Here is a 14148-nt window from a genome sequence, read left to right as displayed (position 1 = left end):
GTATAACATGGTCCCTATAATACTCACAAGCATAGGCGGATTATAATGAGGTCAATCCGGGCTACCGCCCGGGGCTGCCATGGGGCCCGGGGCTCCCAGGGGCCTGTGGCCGGATTGACCTCATTATAATGTGTGACAGGAGGGCCCGGGAGCCGGAAGATGGAATCTGCTCTGCTGTGTCCCGCGGCGCTGCGAGGATGACTCACCAGGTGCTGACTGTGTAAGTGCAGTAGAGGAGGCTCCGCCCACCTGCTCCGGCCTCCAGCAGAGCACAGAGACAGCTTACAGCATGGCCACTGCTCTACCTGCCCCCTACCCGGGTCTGAATGTTACCTCTCCGCTCTCCCCCTCCTGCCCAGCAATTACACCGAGAACTCTGCAGTCGGGCCCCAAGAGGAGGGGAGGCTGCCCCACAGGGAAGATGAAAGAACCTGCATAATGTACAGAAAGGGTAAGTCCATGTGCAGTGTGTGTGTGTTATATATATATATATATATATATGTGTATGTATGTATATGTGTGTGTGTATGTATCTATGTGTATGTATTTGTGGACCATCAGGGGGGCTCACTCTCTGTTGTGGTCCGGGCTGCTTCCCCCGTGCAGGACCGCTGGCACGTCACCTGACATGGCCGTGAGCTGTGTGGCTGTGTCTGGTATTAATGACACGGCTGGGGCGACACTGCGCCTATAATTGTGCTTGTGTATTGCCCCTGCCGCGCCATTACTACCAGACTCAACAGCACAGCGCACGGCCATGTCAGGTGAAGTGCTGGCAATCAAGCAGCGCTAGAGGTCCTACACAGATGCTGTAGAAGAAGCCCAGGCCCCAACGGCGAGTGGGCCCCTCTGAAAGCAGGGCCATGTCTGTGACACGCTGGTGGCCCTGCACTGAGACATGCCTGAGGAGCTGCTGGACAGGACAGTTTTATGTGTTTGTAAGATATGTACGTATGCCTGTATGCATGTGTCTGTGCGCATATCTGCGTACCATGTGCATGTGTCTGTGCGCATATCTGCATATCGTGCGTGCGCACGTGTGCTGGCCCGGCCGCATCACAGCTAGAAGACACGGCCCTGTGCGCGGCAGTGTCTGCTAGCATGACGTCATGCAGTGCGCCCTGCACTGCTTCTTACCACCAGAGAGGAGCTGGACGACTGGAGCCGAGCAGGGGGACGGTGAGTGATGTGTCAGTGTGTGCCGATATCATTGTGTGATATGTCTCTTTATATGTATTTTTCTGTTTCAAATGTGTTTATGGCTATGTGCCCACCATGCAGAAATGCTGCAGATTTTTTCCGCTTCTCCCTGGCAGGAAAAACGCATGCGGATTGTACGTGCTTATTGTGCATGCGCTTTTCCCGCCAGGTAGAAGCGTTTGTCAAGCGTTTTTGCAGCATTCATGCATGCGGGTTGTCAAGCGGTTTCCAAGCGATTTTAGCATCACTTGGAAAAGTGCTTGACAACTTGGTCACACTATATAAATCCATGCAACCGGCAACCGGCATATATAGTGTGACCAAGTAATAGTTATAAAAAAGAATGAGAATGGTAAAAAATAAAGATTATAGTTACCTTCCGATGGCCCCCGGTCTCCTCAGCGATGCGTCCGGTGTCTTCGGCGGATCACGGTGGTGTGAAAGGACCTTTCATGATGTCATTTAGTCATGTGACAGGTCACGCGACAGCCGATGTCAGCTGTCGTGTGACCTGTCACATGACTAAATGACATCATGGCAGGTCCTTTCACACCACCGCGACGCATACAACAGACCGGACGTATCGCTGAGGAGACCGGGGGCCAACGGAAGGTAAGTATAATCTTTATTTTATTTATTTTAAATTCTTTTTTTTACAGGTTCTATGGTACCCGGGTCTGGATGAGAGTCTCCTCTTCTCAAAACCCGGGTACCATCCGCACATTGAGTCGCTTAATATCCGCATGTGCACATGTAGTCATACGGATATTAAGCGATTCAATGCAAGTCAATGGCGGCAATTACACTGCATGTCCGCAAAATGAATGGACATGCTGCGGATTTTTCCGCAATGATAATCCGCATTATCATTAGGATTAGGATTATCATTAGGGACCATGGGGCACGTATTACCAAGAGTTTTTTCAGCGTTTTCGCTGCGGAAATTCCGTGGCAAAAACGCTTGAAAAACGCACAGTGGGAACGCAGCCTATGCGTGTATATATTTGTCTTTGTATATGTCTGTATATGTTTGTTTGTGTGTGTGCGGCCTCCTGCTGTATCTGGGGGGGGCGCCGTGCGGCCTCCTGCTGTATCTGGGGGGGGGCACCGTGCGGCCTCCTGCTGTATCTGGGGGGGGCACCGTGCGGCCTCCTGCTGTATCTGGGGGGGAGCGCCGTGCGGCCTCCGCCTGTATCTAGGGGGGGGCGCCGTGCGGACTCCTGCTGTATCTGGGGGGGGCGCCGTGCGGCCTCCGGCTGTATCTGGGGGGGTGCCGTGCGGCCTCCTGCTGTATCTGGGGGGGGGCACCGTGCGGCCTCCGGCTGTATCTGGGGGGGGTGCCGTGCGGCCTCCGGCTGTATCTGGGGGGGGTGCCGTGCGGCCTCCGGCTGTATCTGGGGGGGGCGCCGTGCTGACTCCGGCTGTATTTGGGGGGGGCGCCATGCGGTCTCCTGCTGTATCTGGGGGGGGAGCGCCGTGCTGGCTCCGGCTGTATCTGGGGGGGGAGCGCCGTGCGGCCTCCGGCTGTATCTGGGGGGGGAGCGCCGTGCGGCCTCCGGCTGTATCTGGGGAGGAGCGCCGTGCGGCCTCCAGCTGTATCTGGGGGGGGGAGCGCCGTGCGGCCTCCTGCTGTATCTGGGGGGGGAGCGCCGTGCGGCCTCCTGCTGTATCTGGGGGGGGGGCGCCGTGCGGCCTCCTGCTGTATCTGGGGGGGGGGCGCCGTGCGGCCTCCTGCTGTATCTGGGGGGGGGGCGCCGTGCGGCCTCCTGCTGTATCTGGGGGGGGGGGCCGTGCGGTCTCCGGCTGTATCTGGGGGGGGGGGCGCCGTGCGGCCTCCTGCTGTATCTGGGGGGGGGGGGCGCCGTGCGGCCTCCTGCTGTATCTGGGGGGGGGGAGCGCCGTGCGGCCTCCTGCTGTATCTGGGGGGGGCGCCGGGCGGCCTCCTGCTGTATCTGGGAAGGGGGGGGGGGCTGTGCGGTCTCCGGCTGTATCTCGATGGGCGCCTTGCAGCCTCCGGCTGTATCGGGGGAGCGCCGTGCGGCCTCCCGCTGTATCTGGGGGGGGCGCCGTGCGGCCTCCTGCTGTATCTGGGGAGGTGGGGGGGCCGTGCGGTCTCCGGCTGTATCTCGATGGGCGCCTTGCAGCCTCCGGCTGTATCGGGGGAGCGCCGTATTGCCTCCCGCTGTATCTGGGGGGGGAGCGCCGTGCGGCCTCCTGCTGTGTATAGGAGGATTATGTGAAAGCTCATATTATACAGTATGAGACCCTACATACATAGGGGGATGTCAGCATACTTAATTGTGCTCAATATTAAGTCATACAATTAATATAAAAAAAAAATTATAATTAACCCCTTTCCAACCCTTGCCGCATTAGTACGCACATTTGCGTACCCCCGGTTCAGTGAGGTCTCCGGCGCTGAGCCCGCACTGAACCGAGCACATGTCAGCTGATTCTTACAGCTGACATGTGCCCGCAACAGCCGCGGGTGGAATCGCGATCCACCCGCGGCTGTTAACATGTTAAATGCCGCTGTCAATCTCCGACAGCGACATTAAACGCGCTCTTCTGGGTTGCGCGTCATAAGCCCCGCCCACCGGCGACCCCGTCACGTGATCGCGGGTAACTGATGGGCGTGCATGACAACCCAGGGTCTGCAGCAGACGCCTGTGGTTGTCATGATCTCGTCGCTATGAGCGCCACCTAGTGGTCGGCGCTCATAGCACAGGACCATTTCTGCTATATGCAGGGGATCTGCTGGTCCCCTGTATCTAGCAGAGACGATCAGACAACTGCTGCTTCTAGTCTCCTATGGAGACTATAGAAGCATGCAGTAAGTGAAAAAAAAATGTTTTTAAAAATATAAAAGTTTAAATCACCCCCCTTTCACCCCATTCAAAATAAAATATATAAAAAAAAAAACCACATACACATATTTGGTATCGCCGCGTTCAGAATCGCCCGATCTATCAATATAAAAAAAGAATTAATCCTATCGGTAAACGGTGTAACGAGAAAAAAATTCTAAACGCCAGAATTACGTTTTTTGGTCGCCGCAAAATTGAAATAAAATGCAATAACGGGCGATCAAAACATCGGATCTACCCCAAAATGTTATCAATAAAAACGTAAGCCCGACGCGCAAAAAATAAGCCCTCACCCAGCCCCAGATCCCGAAAAATGGAGACGCTACAGGTCTCGGAAAATGGTGCTATTTTTTTAAAAAAAATTTTACCAAATTTTTGAATTTTTTTTCACCACTTAAATATAAAATAACCTATACATGTTTGGTGTCTACGAATTTGTAATGATCTGGAGAATAAGAATGGCAAGTCAGTTTTAGCATTCAGTGAAAGTGGTAAAAAAATAAATAAAAAACAACTGTGGTATTGGACTTTTTTTGCAATTTTACCGCACTTGGAATTTTTTTACCGTTTTCCCGTACACGCTATGGTAAAACTAGTAATGGCGTTGAAAAGTACAACTTGTCCCGCAAAAAATAAGCCCTCAGACGGCCATATTGTCCAAAAAATAAAGACGCTATGGCTCTGGGAACAAAGGGAGCAAAAAATGAAAAAGCAAAAACGACAAAACCCAAGGTTTGCTAAGGGGTTAATATATTAATATTGTGCAGAATTAATTTCACATGAACTATTACATGATCTATCAAAGGGGGATCATGTGACAAGTCACGTGATACATCAGGTGTGTGTGTGTGGGGGGGGCCATGCCGTCTAAACTGCCCGGGGCCCTTGCTACTCTTAATCCACCCCTGCTCACAAGGATGAGAGATGTCCTTGTAAGGACCATCCTGCTTCTTCCGGTCTCTCTATATTCCGGTGGATCTCCTGTCTTATCCTTCCATCCCCGTCCCTCTCGCTATTTATACCACTTTTTGCTCCAGGTGGAGTCTCCATCCCAGGAATCAGAGTTTTCCTAAAAGTTTCTGTAAGTTCCCGCAGTGTCTGTGACCGGTGAGGAATGGAGGCCGTCACTGTGGACTGTCCGACTCTGCCCTATAATGTCCGATTATAAAAGAGAGAAACCAGCGTCAGATCCCAGCACTTCCCTAAATCACGGCCATCGTTTATCTGAACTCTCCGCTTATCTGGGGCCTCAGAGATAATAACTCACAGCAGTGACGGACCTCGGGGTTTCCTAATATAACTATCCCCCCATCATTGCTTTCCTGTAATGTAACTATTAAAGATGATGAAATTTATTCGACTGGAATTCTCATTGAATTTTGAATTGTACAAAACTCCGTTTTCTCCAGAATATAAGTTTTATTGCATATTCAACATAACGACAGCCGGCTGCAGCCGCCATCTTGCTGAACCATAGAGGGCAAACGGTTACAATAGATTAAAGATATTACAATAGAGACCCCATAATGAGGAAGATTCAATTAGCAGAGAATAACTTTGCGGCAAATCAAATTTCCCTGTAAAATTCTCACATTTTGACAAATAGAAATCCTGGCAGATTCCATCATCTCTAGTAACTTTATATCAATGATTCATGAACTCTGCACTAAAGAAAAACATTTCCTTTATTTTTATTAAAACTTTTTTTTGCCTTTCTTCAGCACAATAAGTTGCACATTTTGCACCCCCCCCCCGCCCAAAATAAAAAATAAACTAGCATACATAAAATCACTCAAGGGAGGGAGAGGAGAGAGGAGTGACGCGCCCCATGGGCCGTGGGGTACTCGGTAGCCGGGCCGGTCCTGTATTGTCACGGTGGCGGTGACCCGGTCCATGGCCCAGGGCGGTCAAATGAAGAACAGTGAAAGTCAATTTGGGAATAAAGAAAAGGGGGATAAAATTTGTGACGCCACCCGTGGTATGTGGCTATAGGGGGCGCCGCTGCGGTGCAGATCCTCTGGAGCTGATGGTGACGCAGCAGAGATAGTGCAGCTCTCCACCGGCAGAGCTCAGCTCTAGGGCAGGATATAGTGTTTGATGAGGTAGATGTTGGTGTAGTGCAAGGCAGGTGGTGCAGCAATTAGTCAAGGACACAGCGGGTGCAGTCTTCAGGTTTTACTCACAGTTGTCAAGATGCTCCAGGTTACAGCCGCCGAATTATAACCGCCCACGTCGTCCTGTGTCCTCCGGGGAAGTGATCCAGCAGACTCTCAGTTAATTTGGGTGCACTTGAATGGACCCCCTGTGTACCTCTACACAGGGACAGGGGCTGTGCTCTCCCTCAGGAGCAATCTTGCCCTTCCCTAATGAGGTGGTGTAGTGTTGGATGTGAGTGTGTGGGTCCCGGGTAGTGCTCCCTCCTTACCTGAGAGTGGGGTACCACACTTCTGGCTGAGATGCAGTACCCCTGTGGAGACTGAACCACCCGCAGGGGCGCCACAAGTGCATATCTGCAAAACTTTTGTAACTTTTCAGAAAGTTGTAAATGATGAACCAGAAGAAAACATCTGGAAAGGCAAAACCTCACCGGCAACGGAGAACATAAAAACCAACAGATGAAGAAATAAAACAGTGGCGATAAAAAAGGGCAAATGAAAAGATGAATATGGCACAAACAAAAAACAGACCCAAGGCAATGATGAATTGGCTTTATGGGCTTTCTGTTTAATTAGGTGGAAGCAGCAGGACTGTCAGGCTTTCTCCATGAGTCGGGGTGGAGCGGGGAAAGACCGCCGAGCATTCATACAATCATACATAAAGCACTGACACCCCTCATTTATGGTGTTTTATATATTGTTTCCCCAATTAATTATACCCAGAATTACCCCCGTCACACCACTCACACGCCTATAAGGCAGTCTACTACATCTGACATCCCCCGCAGTCCGCAGATGCCCCTCTGAGTATATGGAGTGACAGAACGTCTTCTGCTTCTCACACCTGTTATTACAAGTCCGCGCTCGGGTTTATGACTCTTCTTATCTTCATCAGGGAATATTATTTCTGTGTCCGCTCTGCAGGTTAATTAGTGATTAAGGGATTCCACAGCGGAGATGATCCGGACCTTTCCATTCTCCCAGTGTTTCCCATTACTAAAGATTAGGAAAAATAAATCATAAAAAATACACAAAGTCATTGAAACCTGAATATCCGGTAATGAACTTTCCAGGAAAGGCCAGAAACAAGTGTGACCCTTATATAATGTGTCCTGGAGTCGGGGTCACAGCCCAGTCCAGCAGCAGAACCGCAGCAGAGCACATCCAGGAGAACAATGGCCGTACCATCCCTGGTAAGAGCAGCGGCCCCTCTCTGATCACCACATCTGGGGTCTATTAATGTTACATTGTTATTTACTAACAGAACAAACGCTACAATGAATCCAGAGCGTTATATATAATATACTGTAATATTACAGGACAGTGAGGTTTCTCCAATGTTCAAGAGGGAATGTTGTTAGAAAGGGTTTGTCGAATTGTGAGACGCATATTACTGCTTAAATATATTGTATTACTTATCATTACAACCAGTATAATACTCCAGAGCTGTATTCATAATTCTCTCCGATTAGTAATGTAATGTATGTACACAGTGACTGTACCAGCAGAATAGTGAGTGCAGCTCTGGAGTATAATACAGGATGTAACTCAGGATCAGTAATGTAATGTATGTACATAGTGACTGCACTGGCAGAATAGTGAGTGCAGCTCTGGAGTATAATACAGGATGTAACTCAGGATCAGTGCAGGATCAGTAATGTAATGTATGTACATAGTGACTGCACTGGCAGAATAGTGAGTGCAGCTCTGCAGTATAATACAGGATGTAAGTCAGGATCAGTGCAGGATCAGTAATGTAATGCATGTACACAGTGACTACACCAGCAGAATAGTGAGTGCAGCTCTGGGGTATAATACAGGATGTAACTCAGGATCAGTAATGTATGTACACAGTGACTGCACTGGCAGAATAGTGAGTGCAGCTCTGGAGTATAACACAGGATGTAACTCAGGATCAGTAATGTAATGTATGTACACAGTGACTGCACCAGCAGAATAGTGTGTGCAGCTCTGGAGTATAATACAGGATGTAACTCAGGATCAGTAATGTAGTGTATGTACCCAGTGACTACACCAGCAGAATAGTGAGTGCAGCTCTGGGGTATAATACAGGATGTAACTCAGGATCAGTAATGTAATGTATGTACACAGTGACTGCTCCAGCCGATTAGTGAGTGCAGCTCTGGAGTATAATACAGGATGTAACTCAGGATCAGTGCAGGATCAGTAATGTAATGTATGTACATAGTGACTGCACTGGCAGAATAGTGAGTGCAGCTCTGGGGTAAAATACAGGATGTAACTCAGGATCAGTAATATAATGTATGTACACAGTGACTGCAGCAGCAGAATAGTGAGTGTAGCTCTGGAGTATAATACAGGAAGTAACTCAGGATCAGTAATGTAATATATGAACACAGTGACTGCACCAGCAGAATAGTGAGTGCAGCTCTGGACTATAATACAGGATGTAACTCAGGATCAGTAATGTAATATATGTACACAGTGACTGCAGCAGCAGAATAGTGAGTGCAGCTCTGCAGTATAATACAGGATGTAACTCAGGATCAGTAATGTAATGTATGTACACAGTGACTGCACCAGCAGAATAGTGAGTGCAGCTCTGGAGTATAATACAGGATGTAACTCAGGATCAGTGCAGGATCAGTAATGTAATGTATGTCCATAGTGACTGCACTGGCAGAATAGTGAGTGCAGCTCTGGAGTATAATACATGATGTAACTCAGGATCAGTGCAGGATCAGTAATGTAATATATGTGCACAGTGACTACACCAGCAGAATAGTGAGTGCAGCTCTGGGGTATAATACAGGATGTAACTCAGGATCAGTAATGTAATGTATGTACACAGTGACTGCACCAGCAGAATAGTGAGTGCAGCTCTGGAGTATAACACAGGATGTAACTCAGGATCAGTGCAGGATCAGTAATGTAATATATGGACACAGTGACTGCACAAGCAGAATAGTTAGTGCAGCTCTGGAGTATAATACAGGATGTAACTCAGGATCAGTAATGTAATGTATGTACATAGTGACTGCACTGGCAGAATAGTGAGTGCAGCTCCGGAGTATAATACAGGATGTATCTCAGGATCAGTACAGGATCAGTAATGTAATGTAATGTTTGTACACAGTGACTGCACCAGCAGAATAGTGAGTGCAGCTCTGGGGTAAAATACAGGATGTAACTCAGGATCAGTAATGTAATGTATGTACACAGTGACTGCTCCAGCAGAATAGTGAGTGCAGCTCTGGAGTAAGTATAATACAGGATGTAACTCAGGATCAGTAATGTAGTGTATGCACACAGTGACTCCACCAGCAGCATACTGGGTGCAGCTCTGATCAGCTGCTAGTCAGTGTGGTGATTGCGGGTGTGGTGGCTGCAGATCCTGCTGTGAGCTCCTGATCTCTGAGAAACCAACACCTCTCCACCTGGGGACCTGCTCTCTCTCTTTCCCAGGGAGGGAACGGGTTTCTGGGATGAGTGATGTAGCCAAGTCCCAGGCTTCTGCTTCCCGAACCAGGCCGGCGGGGGGCAGAAGAAACCAGCAACCGGCCTGCACATCAGAGGACTCGGGGGTGAGACGCTGCACCAGGAGTCGCAGCAATGTGGCTCCTACTCCCCCCGGGATTGTGGAGACCCCCAGAAGCCGCAAGGCTTCCAGCATGGAGGAAAAGCCTGACAGCGGCGTGCAAGATGGCGCTCCTTCCGGAGGAAAGCTGAGTGCTCACGGAGGTGAGGCCGACCTCCCTGAGGGGGAATGGGTGCTGCAGGGACCCCGGGAGTCTGTGTCCACCTATGCCTCCCGGGTCATGATCCGCCTCCGTGAGTATGAAGATGCCAGCAAGCTCATCAGGAGGCTCCGGGAGGAGCTGCGCTGCACAAGCGCCAAAGCTGTGGGGGCCTCCAAACCAAGGAAGGCAAAACTCCAAGCCGAGGTAAAAAGACTGAGCAGTGAAATTCAACGCCTGGAACTTAGGAAAGCCACCATCAGGGAGCAGAGTGGTCCTTTCAAAGAAAAACTTATAAATGAAGACCGCTTTAGAGAAATGGCTGATACCAGAGAGCAAAGGCAGATAGGGCTGCAGCCTGAGAGCCAGGTGGATGATGAGAGTGATGATGACCAGCAGCAAGCCCCACCTGGCAGCCTGCAAAGTCACCCGCAGGCCACGTGCAGCGAGCTCCCTGCAGGACAGGCGACAGTGACATCCGGTCGCAGTTCTGCCGGCTCTGGGGAGGACAGTGACAGCAGCGGCCAGGGAGGGGCGCTAATGGCGGAGATTAAGCTCCTGGAGTCCCCAGTGTGCCTCCAAAACTTCCATCTTGGTGACGATCTACCAGAAGAGGCACCTGGGGGCCACAAAAAGGCAAAGAAGACCAAGCCAAAGCTGCAGGAAGCGGTAAGATACGTATATGCCCCCCTCCCTGTACCCCCTGAGTCGGCGGCAGGCTCAGCTCGCTGTATAAGCCCCGTTGCCCAGCCCAGCCCGGGTTCTGCTGTGGATCCGGTGCAAAGGCGCGGGGAGATTACAGAGCGCGGTAGTGAGGCGCAGAGCTCCGTCTCTGCTTGTAGTAGTGGGGACGTAGCAGGAGGTGCATCAGCCGAGAGGCTGGACAGTGAGGGCGGCCCGGCGGCGGGCGTTCCATCAGGCCACGATGCTGTGGTGCGCTCCTCAGTGGGAGGGGGGAGCAGCCCGGTGTCGGGGGCAGCTCCGGTAGCCTCGGTGCCTCTGAATGCTGTTGCCGCTGATCACTTAGTTGAGAAGCGGCGGCAGTGTGAGGGGGCAGTTGGGGCTGAGCGTTCCGGTCCTCCCACGAAAGTGCTATTTTGTGTTGGCGTCGCTGGTCCGGAAGATCCTGATGCTAAAGATCAGCGGCGCCTAACTGCAGCTAGAGATCAGCTGCACATTATACCAAATGCCAAACAGCGGAAATTACCGACCGATGATGTGGAGGGCACACATAAGACCGGGGGTGAGGTCGCCTCCAGCTCTATGGAGGTGACTGAGTCCCTTGTGCCTGATGCGGAGGTCAAAAGGTCATCCACCATTGTTACTCGTCCAGCAGGAATGAATGTGGTGGTGGAGGTGAATGAGGATAATTCATTGTCTAGTGGTGTGGTTGCTGGTTTGGTGGAGGGTGAGATGGAGGTGGGTAATGGTGATACTGTTGGGGCTGATGTGGTCACTGGTCCGGTTGCCCCCCCGGGGGTGGCAACACCTGTCCAGACTTATGCCAGTGTCACCTCCGGGGAAAATAGGGCATCCTCCTCGTCTCCGGGCTTTGGGGACGGCATGTTGCAAAGGCGCCTTCTGGAGGCTCTAAAGAAGGGGGAGAGATCACTAATGGTAGAGGGTCGAGAGGTTGATCTATCCTTCTGGATAGAGAGGCATGGCCTCGGGGCCTTCCGAGAGCAAAAAGGGGGAGAAACAGTGTGGTCCCTCCCAACAGCCGGGCCAGGCAGTGTGCGTAGGAATGTGGTCCGTCTTCGGTGGAGGGGCAGTGATGCATGTCCGCCAAGGTCTAAAGTTGTGGAGCTCCTGCTGAGGATGGGCTCCAAGGCGATTGACATCTACGCCTTGATACATCCCTATTCCATGCCTGAGTTTGATGTCAGCTTTGTTCGGCCGGAGGGGCTTGAGCTCTTCTGGGCGAATTATGAGTTGGCAAAAAATGAGCCCGGCTGGCGAGACTTTGCCGTTCAGGCAGTGTCTCGCCAAAACCAGATCAAGAAAGTGACCGTGATGACTCGTAACGAGTCGTTTTCTTGCTATGACATCATGACGTGGCTTGGACGGTATGGAGAGGTGGTGGAGATGCCAAAGAAAAACCGCGACGAGTTTAGTATCTGGTCAGGGGCCTGGACGTTTATGGTAAAACTTAAGCGTTCAGGTGGTACGGTTGCCCACATTCCATCGTCTGCCTTCCTAGGTAGGGATCGTATCCTGGTCTTCTACCTGGGGCAACCGAAGCTCTGTCACAGGTGCGGCGACCCCATACACTTCAGTGCAAACTGCACCGTGCAGAAATGCGCGTTGTGTGGGGGTGTTGGCCATCTTGCCGCCTCTTGTGTGGAGATTAGGTGCCACCTTTGTGGTGAGTTAGGCCACCCATTCAGCCGTTGTCCTCGCTCCTTTGCTAATGCAGTCGAGACCCCGGTGGGAGTAAGCCGTGAGGCCGATTCTGCTGGAGAGGGGACTAGCAGGGGTGGGGGAGCTGAGGGGCCAGGGAAGAAAAGCAATAAAAAGACGCCTGCCCAGCTGAGGCGTCTAGACAAGCGCAGACAGGAGACGGAGAGGGGCGAGCCCCAGACTACCGGGGCAGCCCCTGTCCTGGATGCCAGTGTTGCTGCTGAGGCCCCGAGGGATGATGAGTTGGATGAGGAGGTCAGGAGGATCCACAGGGAGGAAACTGCCTCTGCTTCAGAATCCTCCCATTATGAAAGTATGGATGAGGATAATAAGCGGTGGCTAGAGCACAAGCGTAAGCTCGGCACCAAAAAGAAGAAAAAGAAGGGAGATAAAACATCTTCTCCCGCTCTGACCAAGGTACCTAAGGAAGGTAAAACCGACTCCCCTCTAGTTGGTCTTTCTAACCGGTTCCAAGCCCTTGATAACATCTCTTCCTCTGAGGAGGAGGCTGAGGTTCCGGCTTCAGCGGAGCTTACAGGGGGCGCCGAGTCTCCTCCTCCTGGGGATGCAAGGTCCTTGGGGGGAGGGACTGGCCCATAGTCCAGAGACGAGGACGAAAAAAGAAGGAAAAATGTGGGAATGGACACCTCTGTGTGGTGGAAGGATTCCTCCTCTGAGGCAGAGGATAAGGGGAGTGGGAAGAAGAAAGTCATCTAACTCAATCACCAATGATGGCGGTACCCACTCCGTTGACGCTGGCGTCCATTAATGTCGCCAGCATTAAGTCAAACATGGCTAGATTTGCGGCCTTTGATTTTCTCAGCCGGGTTGAAGCTGACATTTTCTTTTTGCAAGAGACCAGGCTGCCAAATATGGCAGAGGTTTTTATAGCTAAGAGGGAGTGGAGACTCGGGCCCTCCTATTGGTCTCTTGCGGCCGAGCCGTATAGCGGAGTGGCGGTCCTTTTTACCGCACCGGTAGAATGCCGACGGGTTATTGAGTTAGAAATGGGGAGGTGCCTGATATTAGATGTCCTCATGAAGGGACAAGAGCTTCGGCTCATTAACATCTATGGTCCCCAATCTAAATGGGACCGGAAGTGTCTCTTTATGAGGATCAAGCCCTACCTTTTTACAAGTCGGCAGGTCGTCTTTGGAGGGGACTTCAACACTGTCACGAGGCCCCGGGATAGAGGAGGTTCCAGAGACAAGCTGACTTATGATAGCGTCGCCCTTAATAGTATAGCTAGTGAGGCTCGCCTGGTGGATGTCCACATCCGGCACACCGCAGGCCACGAGGGGTTCACCTATCATAGAGGTAACTGTAGGTCCAGGATAGACAGGTTTTATTTAAAGGAGGAAGCCGTCTCTTCAGCAGTATCTGTTGTTGAGGTGGAGTTCTCCGATCACTGTTTGATTTTGTTTTCCCTGAATGTTACAGAGACCCCCCGGATGGGAAGAGGCTTTTGGAGGCTCAATTCGTCTCTCTTGGAAGAAGCGGAGATAAGACAGTCCTTTGAGGATTTTCTTCAGAGCCAGGTACCCTTACTGGATCTTTGTAGTAGTAAGTCAGAGTGGTGGGAGATGTTTAAGAAAAGGGTGGCGAGATTCTTCCGCCAGCTCTCGAGCCTCAGGAGCCTGGACAGGTACCGCCTGTATCAGGGCCTGAGGAGGAAACTCGAGCATCTTGTCTCAACTGGAGGTAGCCGCGAGGAGATCTCCAGAGTGAAATCTTTGCTAATGAGGTGTCAGTATGATAGACACGCATCTTTGGTTTTTGAGAGGGATTACGGGAAGTACCGCTCGC

The sequence above is a fragment of the Phyllobates terribilis genome, unplaced genomic scaffold, assembly GCF_046119375.1.
Source record: "Phyllobates terribilis strain yellow unplaced genomic scaffold, ASM4611937v1 Scaffold_81__1_contigs__length_6697587, whole genome shotgun sequence".
NCBI classification, from domain to species: Eukaryota; Metazoa; Chordata; class Amphibia; order Anura; family Dendrobatidae; genus Phyllobates; species Phyllobates terribilis.
This window is presented reverse-complemented; position numbering follows the sequence as displayed.